The following is a 13509-nucleotide window of genomic DNA, read 5'->3' as shown; positions in this document are numbered from 1 at the left end:
TCGGGCTGGTGTTTGCTGTCATCCAGGTTGGCAGTGCTCAGACCTGCCTTTTACTACCACCGGGCTCCTCGTAGTAGCGGTGGGGAGCTTGCCGTATTCCTGGGCGAACTCAGTGTGTTACATGTCTGAGCTTATGTTTAAGATTTCGCTTTCTTTCTCTCTTTAACCATCCATTCCGTTATCTGCTTCTTTCTCTTTTGAATTGTTTTTGGATTTTTTTTGGCCTCTTATCCTTTTCTTAGTCTTTCACTTCCTGTTTACTTTCTCATCTCTTCTACTCTGTCTTTTATCCTGCACTGTCTCAAGTGAATGTAGCTTGCTTTGAGTTCAGGAATATAAATGCTCGCCCCTTTCCTTTTGCTCTACTCCAGGCATGTGTAAAGCAGCAGATAAATGTTGACAGCATTTTGTCTTTGTACATGTTGGCTTACTGCAAGCATTGAGTGCAAATTGCAGAGTAAATTCACGTGCTGAATGCTAGAGAAGAATTACATCAAAGATCTAATAATGAGTAATGGAAGCTGCCCACAGTTACTAAAGTATTTAGTTTAGTGAGACACTTAAAAAAAGGTAAAAATATCTGTGAAAAAATAACTGTATAGAATGCCTGTACAGACTCTTGAACTATATTCTTCTTTCTTTCTTTCTTTCTTTCTTTTTTTTTTTTTTTAAATATATATATCAATAAGGGTTTTAATCATTCCATTAAGCGAAAAGTAAAGCGTAGAGTTTGTTTTACAGTGGCTACAAGATCTTGGCACAAGTTACAATATACCTCATCCTTTTAAAACCTAAGTCATTTGAGAAAGCAAGACAGTCTAATATCTTACAAATTTTCCTACCCCCAGTTATATTATTAGCCTGGTTGGTTTGAGTTGGAGGCTTTGTAGAGAGCAAATTCTTTATGGAAGAATTGTGAAGCAGCTGTTGATAGAAACTACTTACAGGTTTGTAGACAAACTTTGATGTGGAAATGTAATTAGTTTAGGTTAGAAACATCCTGGGTTTGCTTCTATATTTTAGATAAGCTGTATTAATTTCAGAGATTTAATGCTGTTGGGTAACTATGTTCAGAAATACATCTTTGTAAAGTATGACATTTCCAGGATTTGATGCACTTGTAGAGTAAAAATGAGATATGTGTAAATCTTAAAAGTGTACTGACAGAAAATCCATGCTAAAATTGAATATTAGCCATCTTTTAAAGGCAGACTTTGAGAAACTGAGCATGTTCTGGGTGATACAGGTGAATTCATACTGTAAAAGTGTTCTAGACTACGCCTGTGTTACCAGACCTGGCAGTGCGTTGGTGTCGCTGGCACAGGTGCAGACCCCACTTTCTCTTTTCCCACCAGATAAAGGTAGTTGCACACCAGCATCACAAAAAAGAGAGAAGCCAGAATTTAGGAATCAGAGTGGGCAAAGGATCCTGACCCCTTGATCATCCAGACTTGCTCAGTCTCCCCCAGGTCTTCTGCTCACACTCCCAAATTTCCCTCCTGTTGAAGCCATGGCTTGGCAGGGGAAGGGACTGAGGTGTCTGTTTTGCTCTGACTTGGCTCAGAGTGAGCAGATAGCAGCAGACCTCTGTCACAGGAATGATTTCTAGTCCCCAAAACTATGAATGCTAAGCAGGAGGGATTGGTTTGTTTTGCACAGTGGAAGTGTGAGGTTTTGATATATTCAGACCATGGGAAACGTGGACACAAAGATATGCTCTACCGCCTCGTCTGGAGGTGAGTCTCGCTCCCATCCCTTGCAGAGTTCTGAAATTAAACTCTCTGGAGTGCAAAACAAAAGTTTGAATAGTTACGTGGCACTGGTCATCCGCTGGCAAAAATTATCTGCTTATTGAAGCTGGATGCCTCATGCTGTACACGGCACTTTCTGGAATGTTTTATTCACTTACTGAGTGAGCATTTTGAGCTGTGGAAGTGACTCATGAGCACAAATCCCAGTACATTTAACCTTTTTGACTTTAGATTGTGTGTTTCTGCCATCAAATGTTTCTTGGATTTTCCTGTCAGAATCTCCAAATGTGTAGGTTTGGTGCCAGTGTCAGAACTAACAAAAATTCCTCTGACTGCTATCGGAACGGGGTAAATTCCTTTATTTTGCTATGACCCCACTGAGATGCAAGTTCAAACTTTTGACAGCAGCATCTAACTTTCTGCATGTACTTATACTTTGTTTGACTTCACAGCCAAGATATTGGGCTGAAACTATCCGGTTGTTCCCCTTAATGAAGCTGAGCAGAGGTTGTCCACAACCACCTTTAGTTAGTCGCTCACACCCTGGTGCTTACAAGGCTGCTGGTGGTTAAGTAGATACAATATTTATCTCACCAGTGTTATCAGGTTAAAATCACTTTTAAACAATACTGACCATTCTTGGTTAGCAGAAAAATCAAACACTGGATGGAACATTCACAACAAGGCGCTATAATGGTACCTCAAGTAGAAGAGGAGAAAATATGAATACAGAAGTGGGCAATGGTCAACATTATTTGAAAGCCGTAAGATTAACTGCTGTTAGCTCCCACTGACACTGGGCTGGGTTTCTGCATGCTTTCTAGCCGATGGTATGTGTGTTTTTTTTTAATTATTTTTTATTTTTTTAATGTTACTGTCCGTGCAATATGTCAAGCGTGGACAAAGTAAAATGCTGCAGCCATAAATGTGTACGTCTCTAGAAAACTGAGAGGAAAGTTACACTGAAATCTTAAGAGTGCCATAGGGAGGTTTAACTGGGGAGTGGACAGAACTGCTTCTGATAAATAGACCCAATTAATAATGTAAAAAGCAATGCTTCTGTAGTTCGTTTTGTCTTGTTTTGTTTTGGTGTGTGTGTGTGTGTAAGATTGCTGCTCTTTGGCTGTGGAAGTGACACTTTTCACTTTTTTTGAAGGTGGTGATCTTATATTTCCTAAATGTGCCATAGGTCGTGATGTGCAATCGCGATGGCGGGTCCTGCCTTTATCCCTATGTTCTTTTCTGGCAGGGCTGTAAGGAGAAATACTGCACTTGGAATGTCTTACAGTTTATGAATTAACAGTGTTGGGCATCTCTTTGGCATGACCTAATATGTTGTAATGCCAGTAAACCTTTAGCACAGAATAATGAATTTGGATTTTAATCCTCTGTGGAAACATTCACAGAAAGTGTTTTAAGTTATTTTTAACATCCAGCTTGTCTGTCCTCTGTGAAACTATACTTCTCCTTCCTTCCCTAAGCCTTTCTATATCAAACTGTAGCCTAGGTAGCCTATTACATAGACCCTCACAAATGAGGTGTTTATGTTGGAAATGGTGTGCCAAAATATAACATCAGGAAGGTGTTGCTTTAATTAATGTTTATGCTGAAAAAGACAGGAAGGCATTCTTAGGTTTCTTCTTTTTATGGATAAGAAATATAATAATATATTATCTCATGATAGCATGATTCCAATGCAAATGGCAGAGACTGGTGGCTTATTAATAGGCCTTGCCTGTAGCAAGCCTCCTTTCCCCGCTTCAGTTTGAAATTGATTATTTTAATACAGAATTCCTGAATGAAAGAGGTTCTTGGCCTTTTCCTGGGCTGTTGAATAATGTATGTGGGAGAAAGCAAATAGAAGCAGAGGGTCTCAGCTGCCGGAACAATGGGCCGTGCACAGAGCTGAGGGGGCACATTAGTTTATCATTGCCTTGTCAATCCTCATAGGCTGGGAATCGTGGGATAGCCTGGAAAGAAGCAGCTGCTGAACGTGTGGTAAACTGACCGGGGCACTTTAGAGAGACGACTACATTTACACATCTGAAAACAAGATATTGATTTTCTCTACAAAGCTGGAGAGAAATAGTCATCCTTAAAATATATCTGGACCATAGCTTATTTGCAAAAGTGCAGCGCTTTCTGGCTGTTCCGAGAGCCAGCAGCATCCTCGTGACAGGGCTTGCGAATCTAAAAATAGTCTGCATAAACTTTGGTTTTCCTCTTAGCTGATCAAATGTCCTCCTAATCCTTTTAGTGATTCATTGCAAGTAAAATGCAAATGCAAGCAAACTAGGTTTGTAAATATGAACAACGTTTTCACTAGATTAGTAGATTTTTTTAAAGATAAAAACATTTTTGAAGTTATATATTCCCTTTTTGTGGGCCAAACTGATCTTGAGGATACACTTGTGTGATATCCCTGATATCACAGGCTCTGTTCCTTCTGACAGAAGTGGAATTCACTTCTCAGTGCCAGTTAGGGTTTATTTTACCTTCTCAGGCAGGAGGTTTTCTTCATGCCTTTCAGAAGTGATAGAAATAGGAAATAGAAACAATACTCAACTTCAACAAAGCCAGTTGATTAATTGAAATATAATTGTTTTAAATAATGAATAGATTTAAAGCAGAGATGAGCACACATTTCCAGGTGTGGTGATTAGTATTTCAGGGAGATGCTGATGTCTTATTCTTGGCCAGGTTAATAGGATGCTGTTATGTGGCTGTGATCAGAATTGATGACTATTATTTTAGCTCTCAGAAATCTTATTTATGGCCCAGGATCTTCTGTGCTGGGTCAATACAAGACCATATTCACAATGTGAATCACAGCATGTTGAAAAGTTCCAATTGAAATGATGTTCTATCACTGGAAGAAAATATTTTTATCCATGTAGGTCTAATTGCACATCCAGGTTCCCCACAGATTTGTTTGCTGTCCTGATCTGTATAATTTGGATGACAGTTACAAACATGAAGACACTTGGCTTCATGAACTGCTTTCTTGGTTTTGCCAGTCAAAAACCAGGTCCCTCAGCCCTTACCAGCAGGTGAAGTCAATGCACCTTAACATACAGTATGTAGGTCTTGCAAGAGCAAGTTGTAAAATAAACAGCTTCGTATTTTGTTACTGAATATAGACAGCAGTGGTCAAAAGCCTCTCTCAAAAGTTTGGTTTGATTCCCAAATATGTAAGCTGTATTGCAAGGTACGACAAAATAATGACTTAAAATTGAGTTTCTAAGTCTGGATCTGGGAAGATGAATAAATGCTCACGTTTTCTAATGTTCAGAGAATTCAGTGCTTTCTAAAGCTATTTCATTTAATCATATTTTAACATGAAGCATATAGATTTAGACAACTATTATCTTAATTATTTCAGAATAATTAAGGCAGATTTCACTCTCAATACCAAATAAAAGTTAACCTCATCTAATAAGTGCCCCCTTAGAGTTTGCAGGTTTCCCATAGAAAACCAGAAGCTTCTGAAAACACAGTAATTGTTTTCCTGTGTTTTCCTGAGATCTGGTTTTAACTGGTTATTATGAATAGTGTCCTTATGAATAACCACATCAATGAAAATGTTAGGTGAGACACTGAAAAGTTGTGGTTAGAGAATCCTGACTAAGCAACAAGAAGAAAAAGGCTGAATGACATCACCCAAGGAGGAACTTTATCACTTACTGGAACTCCACATTGTATTTACTTCAGGGATTTTTTTGGAACAACAAAAAACTCAAAATGCCCTATCTTGAATTCCTTTTCTAGTGATTTCAGTGGGAGCTTTGTCTAGGATGAGTCAGAAAAGATCCTCTTGAACTAAGTCATGAAATACAGGAAAGTTATTAATTTCTTCTTATACCTGAAAATATTCCTAAAAGATTTATTTGAATTAACTGCAGATTAATTGCTGGCAGCAAGTGGTAGTGGGACAAGATGAAGTCTTGACCAAAAAGATACTGTTTTAGATATCTTCCTTCCCTGGTGGAAAAAAAAAGACAGTGAATTTATAATCAACAGAAGCATTGGTGTAGTTGTACTGAGCACCTTTAAGACTACACTAGAAGATTTGTGACCTGTAGAGTGATACGGTTTGCAGCTATACTGGATTCTCACTCTGGAGGCACATACTATCACGCAATTTATCAATCAATAATCTTCTCAGTAACATGCCCCAGCTTTCATGTTTCCCTCTTTTTCCTTAAATTCAAACCAACAACCACTCCAGAAGAGATTATAATGAGGGAATGCACCCAAATATAGGCAAGGATGCTCTATCTACAGACACAAGAGGAGTTCTAGATCTACTAAGTGACTGAAAACCGTGTATAAATTATTGGGCTGTCTTTGAACAGCTAAGTTGTTAAGAGTCCTGAGAAACTGGACTAGTGAGTGAGCCTGGTGCTGTTAGAGGGTGTGTGTGACTTGCAGTAGAGGCAAGATAGTTTCTGTGTAAGAAACACTGAAATAAATAATTGCATTACGGATAAAGGACTGATTGCAAGGAACTGATTTCTGTGTGAGATGGTGGATCGAGTAAATACAGTATCTCTAAACACGGTATTTTGGATATGTTTTAGATGTATTACATGTGTGTATTTACCGGGCTATGATGACAAAAACAGCCTTCATCAGCAGACACCAAAACACTGCTTTAGAAGGTGTGTTATCAAGTAGTCATTCCTAAACCTTTTTGGACACAAAGACAACAATACTCTGTCTTAAGCCAAATTCTATAAATATACTATTATGAAAATTCAAAATTAATGGAGTTTGATTTTGCTTCATTTTTTTCTTTGTTTCCTAGTTGCAGATAAGGTCCTTTAAGTATCTTCATTCAGATATCGGTGTTCTCTAATACGTCTGGGCATTGTGGGATGTGATTGAGATCACTGAACAGATTAAAATAAAGCCTGGCTGAGCACTGGAACTTCCCGTCTCTTGTCGCCTCTGGTGATTCACCTCCTCCTGGGGAAACTTTCATTTCTGGACACCTTGTAGAGCACTAGAGGCATTTTAGGAACAATAGAAGGCCAACACAGAAATTCACAATGTAAAGCTCTGATCCTCAAGGTTTGTTTCTCTTTGACTGCAGAAGTCCACCTGAAGTCAGAGTGTGCTGGAGTCAGTAAGGAGAACTGGGGCCTGATTGCTGAAAGCGTGCAACACGTGGGAGGAACATGAAGGCTGTTTTGGCATGAGCATTAAGCCATTACTCTGTATTATTACATGCACTGTAAGTAGAGTCCACTGAATGCTCATAAAGTATTGTGTGCCTAAATAGTTGTAATGCTCTCCTGAGTTCATTCTCATGATTCCTGTAGAAGGACTTGCCTTCTCTCCTGTTCTTTCAGTCTAATTCTATTCCTGCTAAGCAGTGAAGATATCCTGGGTCCACAACAACTCGAGCTGTTCACCTGAAGATGCTGTGTATGTAGAACATAGGTACTAATCTCATTGTGCTAATTCATGACAGCAGTGATGTTTTGTAGGAGTCACTGAGGGCAATGGTATTGTTCCTTCCCACTGACACTATTTAGAACGAGAATCTTCCTCCATACAGGGTTTGTTTTGAGCCATTCTCTTGCTGTACAACCTCAGGCAAGTTGTTTGAGCTTCTCCTGTTACTCAGCTGAGTGCAAAGCCCCAAGTCATGCTAGAAACCCGGTTTTATGTCTCCACAAAGATTTTTTCAAGCTTCTGCTCATAGCAGAAGGGAGGATGGAATAACAGGGATGCATTCAGTGAGCAGGGCAGATCGCAGGATCAAATCCCTAGCCTCATTACTGCTTCTGCAGCACTGGCAGGGAAGGACTGTCCTACAGGCTCGCTTGGGTTAAGCAAGATATTACCAGCTTTATGCCACTGGCATAAAGTCTGGAAAATATGAAGTTCTTTGACTGAATTAACAGAATTCCAGATGGATAAAAAGTGTGGAGATGAGTTACAACACCCTCAAATGATAATTGCAGAAGAATCACTTGTTACTTCATCCTTAATCTTCCCCTAGCAGGGCAAACCCTTCACTGCTCTCCTGCCTTTCATTTTGATCAGTGGAAATAGTCTGCTTTTAGGGGTGTCCTGCTCCACTGTTTCGCCCCAGAAGAGTGTCATCTCCTTTCCCCTCTGCCCACTGCAAGTGAGAAGCTGGTCAAAGAACTGCATTTCTCATGCTCCCCCTGTGGCTGGCCCCGGGCTGCTGCAGCTCCTGCAGCATTGCCTGCCCATGAGTGTTCCCACACAGGAGGTTCAGCACACCAGCACCCTTTTCTATGACCAGTAATAGCATTTCCTGATCTTGGTTCCCATTTCCATTCTCCGAGTTTACAAAGCATAACGCAAAGTTAAACATCAATTTGCCTTCACCTCCCAGCCCCCGTAATGTGCTGCTGTGCTCTGAGTCCTGCCTCGGTAACAAGGACTCTATTACAAGAAGAATATCAATATTAAAGTAATTTTCTCAACACATTTCCTTTTGTGCATGTGTGATGTGAGGGAGAAGCAGGAAGTAATACCTGCATTTTCATTCAGAGTAAATGTTGTTTAAATTACTCATTCTGCAGAGCAGCTAAATGCGGTTCATGTTACCCTAAAATTTCCTATTAAAATATATGCTGATTCATATTCACCCATTTCAAAAGATTTTTGGAATATATGAACAATCGTAGTATAGAACAGTCATCGTAAGGCTTTGTTTCCACAAATTTTATAGAAACATTTAGATACTTTCCCAGGCCAATGACCCTTGGTAGTGTACAGTATTATGCAAGGCAATCTATATTTTTTTGTTTTAGTGGACAGAAATAGTGATAACTCAGAAATATCTCTGTAGTGGGAAAAATACTTAAAATTTAACTTCAAACAGTGAAGGAATACAAAAAATCATATGATGCAGGGTATCTGTTTGCTGCTGACAGTGTTTTGCACTGACTGTCACCTTTAATGTCATTTTTTGTATCAACTGGTGCAAACTAGATAGTCTTTGAAGGTGTTGGCAAAAGCATAACTTTTTATTTTAGTGAAAAGTTTGTCTCAAATGCATTGCTTCTATGCCCTTACTGCTATTTTAACCCAGAGAAACAGAAAACAAGATCATTTTTGCTCCTCCTATCTATGCTACCTGTTTTTAAAGTTAGTGATCTCCTTAATCTGGTTCCCACTTATCTGTTAACAGATAAGGCTCAGTGGTTTAGCTAGTTAAACACTTCACCTCCAACTGGCTTATTGTGATTTATTGACTTCTTATTGTTCAGAGAAAACGTCCGAGTTAGGTGCAAATGCCAAAAAGCTACCAGAGTTTTTGTTGTTCTTGTTGTTGTTAGTATACTGCATTTTCTTACTTTTTCACTTCTTTTCACATCCATCCTTGTCAAACCTGAAGGGCTGAAGAGAGCAATACACAGTAGCTGACCACAAAACCGTGCGTGTCTGATAACAGTCACAGCAGGACTGTGAGTAAATAGCATTAAGGCTGAGATGCAAATCGGCCAGGCCAGGAGTGCACAGGGACGGCTCCTGCTAACCCTCGGAAGTAGCTAAGCTGTGATGGTAGATGTTTTCTGGAGACTGCTGTGGAAGCTTTGCAGATTCGAGTAGGGAAGCTGGGTGCAGATAGCTGGGTATACGTAAGACTGGCTCTTCCTTTTTAATGTGGCACCATTTGGAGGTGATGCTCTGGACCAAAAGCACCGATCGTAGTCTGTGGCCTGTGTAATAGGTTTATTTGAGTTCACTTACAAGCAGATGAGCTCCACCCCACCCGACTTGTCTTTGGTGGACAAATTTCTTATTTCTCTTACTACCAATTACAGCACTTTGGCTGTAGAAACAGAACCGTCTTCCACTCTCAGAAGAGAGTTATGTCGCACAGACTGGATGAGGAGGGAAATTTGCTGATGCTGTCCCTTTGGATTCAGACTAGTGAACGTTTCACTTTTACCTTGGACTGACAATGAAGCTGATGAAATGTAATTCTAGTTTAATGTCATTGCATGGAGCAGTATCTGTATTTCTGTGGGATATCTGCAGAAGCATCTTGTTGACACACCTCAGGGCAGGTCTTCAGACTTCATCTCGGGAAAGCATCTATCAAAAGTTCACCAGTTCTTTTCATCCAAGATCGGGTATCTGCTGATGCAGCTCGGAAGTGACTACAGATCCTCTCTGCAGTTAGACAGGCCCACAGGGAAGCGGCTTCTTGACCTCAGCAGTGGGGTGGAAGTTTAGAAATAATACATTTTCAGGTAAACTGTAAACACCTCTGTTACATTATACATTTTAATAGTCTTGAAATCATGTTCTTGTATGAGACAGGTTGAAACCAAAGGCCATTTAGGTTGAAGATAATCAAAGGTAACTTCCTGTAAAGTCTTCCTCTGACACTAACGCACTGCCTGCACCCAGAAATTACACTGCTTTCCTAAATCCCAGTATCATTACACTGGCATAGTCAGAGACCAAAGATGGCACTGCAAGCATTCCTTACATCTATTACTCTATAAGAAGGGCAATAAAGTGGTCTTTATATTGGTGCCTATACTAAAGATTGTGCCAGTGTGTCTATTTCTGTAGTTTACATCCCCAGCCAGAATTGTGTATACTATTGTAATAGTTGTGTGTACAAAAGGTCTCTGTGTTAATTTGTCCAATTAAATCATATTAATGCAGTTGGCATATATCTAATATTATCTGTCTTCAGATCAAGAACCATCCAGTCTGGATGTTAGCAGGGCAAGACTCATGCAGGAACGTGGGCTTCCTCTGTTCTCCTGAGAATTCTGAGTTTTTAAGGTCCATTTATTTGGCTTTGCTTAGTTTAATGTTACAATGAAATGCAACGTGTTTGCCTCCACAGCTTTAGGAAACTTGAGTCATTCCTGGTAAACATGGATCTAAATTAGTGATATCAAACTCTAATTCACTTCATCTGGATGCTTGGTGCTCCTGAGACTTCTCCATCCCTAGCTTCAGACAGTGTTACTCTGGCACTGATTCCACTCAAAGGTAAATACCAGCTGCAGAAAAGCAGGACATTCAAGACTGCTCTTTCATTATTATCATTTTTTCCTTCCTGCACAGTCCAGAAACTCCACAAGCATTTCAGATTTCATTAAACCAACCAGCATCCTGCCTTTGCTCCTCCACGTTGGATTTGCTCTGCTATATGCACTGCAGTATGATCAATGTGGGATGACCAGTCTTTAATCAAAAGTATAGCAATCTTCTCTGACCTAAGAAGAGTATTTAATATACCCTAATTTTCTCTGGTCAAAAAGTATAACTTTATACGGAAATATAGGAGGAAAGCTAATAGCAAAACTCACTCTTCAGTCTTCCCTGAGATATGGAATTTGTACATTGATAAGGCAAAGGCAATCTCATAAAGGCAATTGTTTCATACTACTTATTCTTTCACTAATTCTTGAAGTATGGAAAGAAAATTTCTAATCATGTTTTTCAAGGTTACTTCTTATTTCCCCAGTTAACAGTCAGCTTGGCTAAAACACTACGACTTTCAGTTTAATCCATGACATTTAAACAAGGTGTAAATATTCAATAAATAAAAAAGCAGCGTATAAAAGTAATTTTTAGAAATCTCCTATGTAAACTCATTTTAGGAAGAATCTCTGAGCAGAAGAGCAAGTCTTTAGTCGCTTTACATTTTTTAAACTCACAGCCTAAAGCATCTTTAATTGGTTTAATGGAGCCACAAGGCATTACATTAGACAGCTTTTTCCTAGTTCACAGAGGTCATATTGACATGTACCTCACGGTATTTCCTTGTTTTCAAGATAAGATAAAACAAAGGGGAAGTGTTCAGTTCCAGGTGAGTGGGAGAGGGCACAAGAAATGAGAAGAAGATAAGAGTGTTTGATGCAGGTGGGAATTTATCATGCAGTGTCTTTTTGCACTCAGGCTGCAATGGCGTAGGAGTCTGCCTGCTTCTAGAATCTCAGTCTTCCTGTTCCTAGTTTAAGAGTGCAAGCAAAAAAGGAAGTGATATAGTGGAATAATAAGCAATTGAATCAGTCAACACCTCATCACAAATATAGTAAGGGTATAGCTGGTCTTACTGATACAGATGGCATAATGCTGGGCTAACTCCCAGTCACCTCTCATGTTAAAATAGCAGGATAAATGCAAGTGAAATCTACTAGTGTCTGTTGTTCAATCCTGTCCTCCTTGCAGAACCAAATACATTCTGCTGTTGTAAAAATTTGGACTGAATTTGAATAACTGAATGCAACTCTTTTTCAGCAAATCTAAGTCTTGTCCTCTGTCCAGTGAAGTGTCATATGCTTCTTATCCTTTCTACACCAGTGCACACGGAAACCTTGACTAGCAGTGATAGGCAATGGTCCATCAGTATTTACTACTGTCCTAGCTGAGTGCCACTAATCAATAGTGCAAGGTTCATAAGATTCCCGTGTTCCAGTTTTCCCCTTCCTACTGGGAACAATTGTTCTTGATCCTTTTGTGCAGCTTGTGTAAGGGTGAAAATTTTCTGCCCGTCTTTCTCTTAGGATTTTTTAGCCAACTCACGGCTGTAAGGGATAAACTGGAGTTCATGGTTAATAATATGAACACTACAGATGGTCCTTAGAGTAGTTTCTAATGGCTAACTATCTTGAATGTGAACATTATTTTTTTTTCTTTCAGACTTGGGGTCTGAACTTCAGCTACTGTCATAGATTTAAAGGTCAGCAGCGATGGTCATGATCATCTAATTTAACTTCCCGAAGAACCTAAGCGGTGGGATTGCCTTCATGAATTGTTGCTGCAAGGTCAGTACTTGTGCTTCAACTAAAATTTTGTCTTTACAGAGCCATCTGTGCACAGTAAAGAAAAAAAAACTGCACTGTTCTCCTATGAGCTCAACTATAGAGTGAAATCTGAACTTTGTAGTTTATATAAATTTATCAAATTTCATAATCCAGCTACTACTGTATCTTCTGTCTAAAACACAGCAGCATCAGCTCTGAAATTCCTCTTCCATTTGTTCTGTGTAGGGGCTATGATCAAGTCAGATGATCTTTTTTGGAATGAGCTTTTGGAGTCTTTCACCACAAAACATGTTTTCTTGCACTTTACTCACTCATTTACTTCTTCTCTGGGCTCTTGGATCCTACATCATTAGTGAACTGTAAATGCCAGAGCTGTGGGCAGATTTCATGAACAGTAGTACCAATACCAGGCGAAAAGGTAAAAGAGCCTTGAGATGCTGCTGCTTATATACCCCAAGATTACACTGGCCCCTGGTTACACTGGTTACACTGGTTAACTTATTGTGCAGGAGAATGATTTTCATCCACAGCCCAAAGATCTTTTTCAAAGTCATCTCTCTGGGATAGATTCCTCATCATGTTACTCATCATATTACTGTGGCCTGCATACTTCATTTTCAGATTTGTGATTTTATATTTGGTGCTACTGAAACATGTATTTGCTTTTTGTGCATAATTTACAGAGGTGTCAGCTCACTTTGCATTATTGGTCTACTCTTTTTTTTTTTTTAATTGAATGTTCCCCCAGTCTGCATTCTTTCTCGGTAATGTTTTTATATTACTCCCAAGTCATTGATAGAAATGTTAAGTAGCACATAACAGACCCTTAGGGACTGCACTTGAAAAAGCTGTCAGACAAGATTGCTATTTATAATTACATTTAGAAACCTATTAATCGATTTAATGTATGTAATTTTAGGTTTTTATTGGTATGATTTGTTAATCAAGATGTCACCCATAAGCCATCACAGACA

At 39.3% G+C, this 13509-nt stretch overlaps 1 long non-coding RNA gene across 19 annotated transcripts in view; it reads left to right on the top strand.

Annotated features, from left to right (window-relative positions):
* Positions 1 to 6203: 6203 nt before the first annotated feature.
* LOC308177422 overlaps positions 6204 to 13509 on the top strand; it is a 70741-nt gene continuing 63435 nt past the window's right edge. For 18 of the 19 annotated variants that reach the window (XR_013939075.1, XR_013939076.1, XR_013939077.1 and 15 more), the window contains exons 1-2: positions 6204 to 6987; positions 12411 to 12535. This is a non-coding gene — a long non-coding RNA (uncharacterized lncRNA). The other variant, XR_013939093.1, reaches the window with a different exon arrangement.

The sequence above is a fragment of the Anser brachyrhynchus genome (assembly GCF_964034855.1).
Source record: "Anser brachyrhynchus genome assembly, chromosome: 13".
Classification (NCBI taxonomy): Eukaryota; Metazoa; Chordata; class Aves; order Anseriformes; family Anatidae; genus Anser; species Anser brachyrhynchus.
The sequence above is the reverse complement of the archived record's forward strand: the minus strand, read 5'-3'. Positions and strand labels throughout refer to the sequence as shown.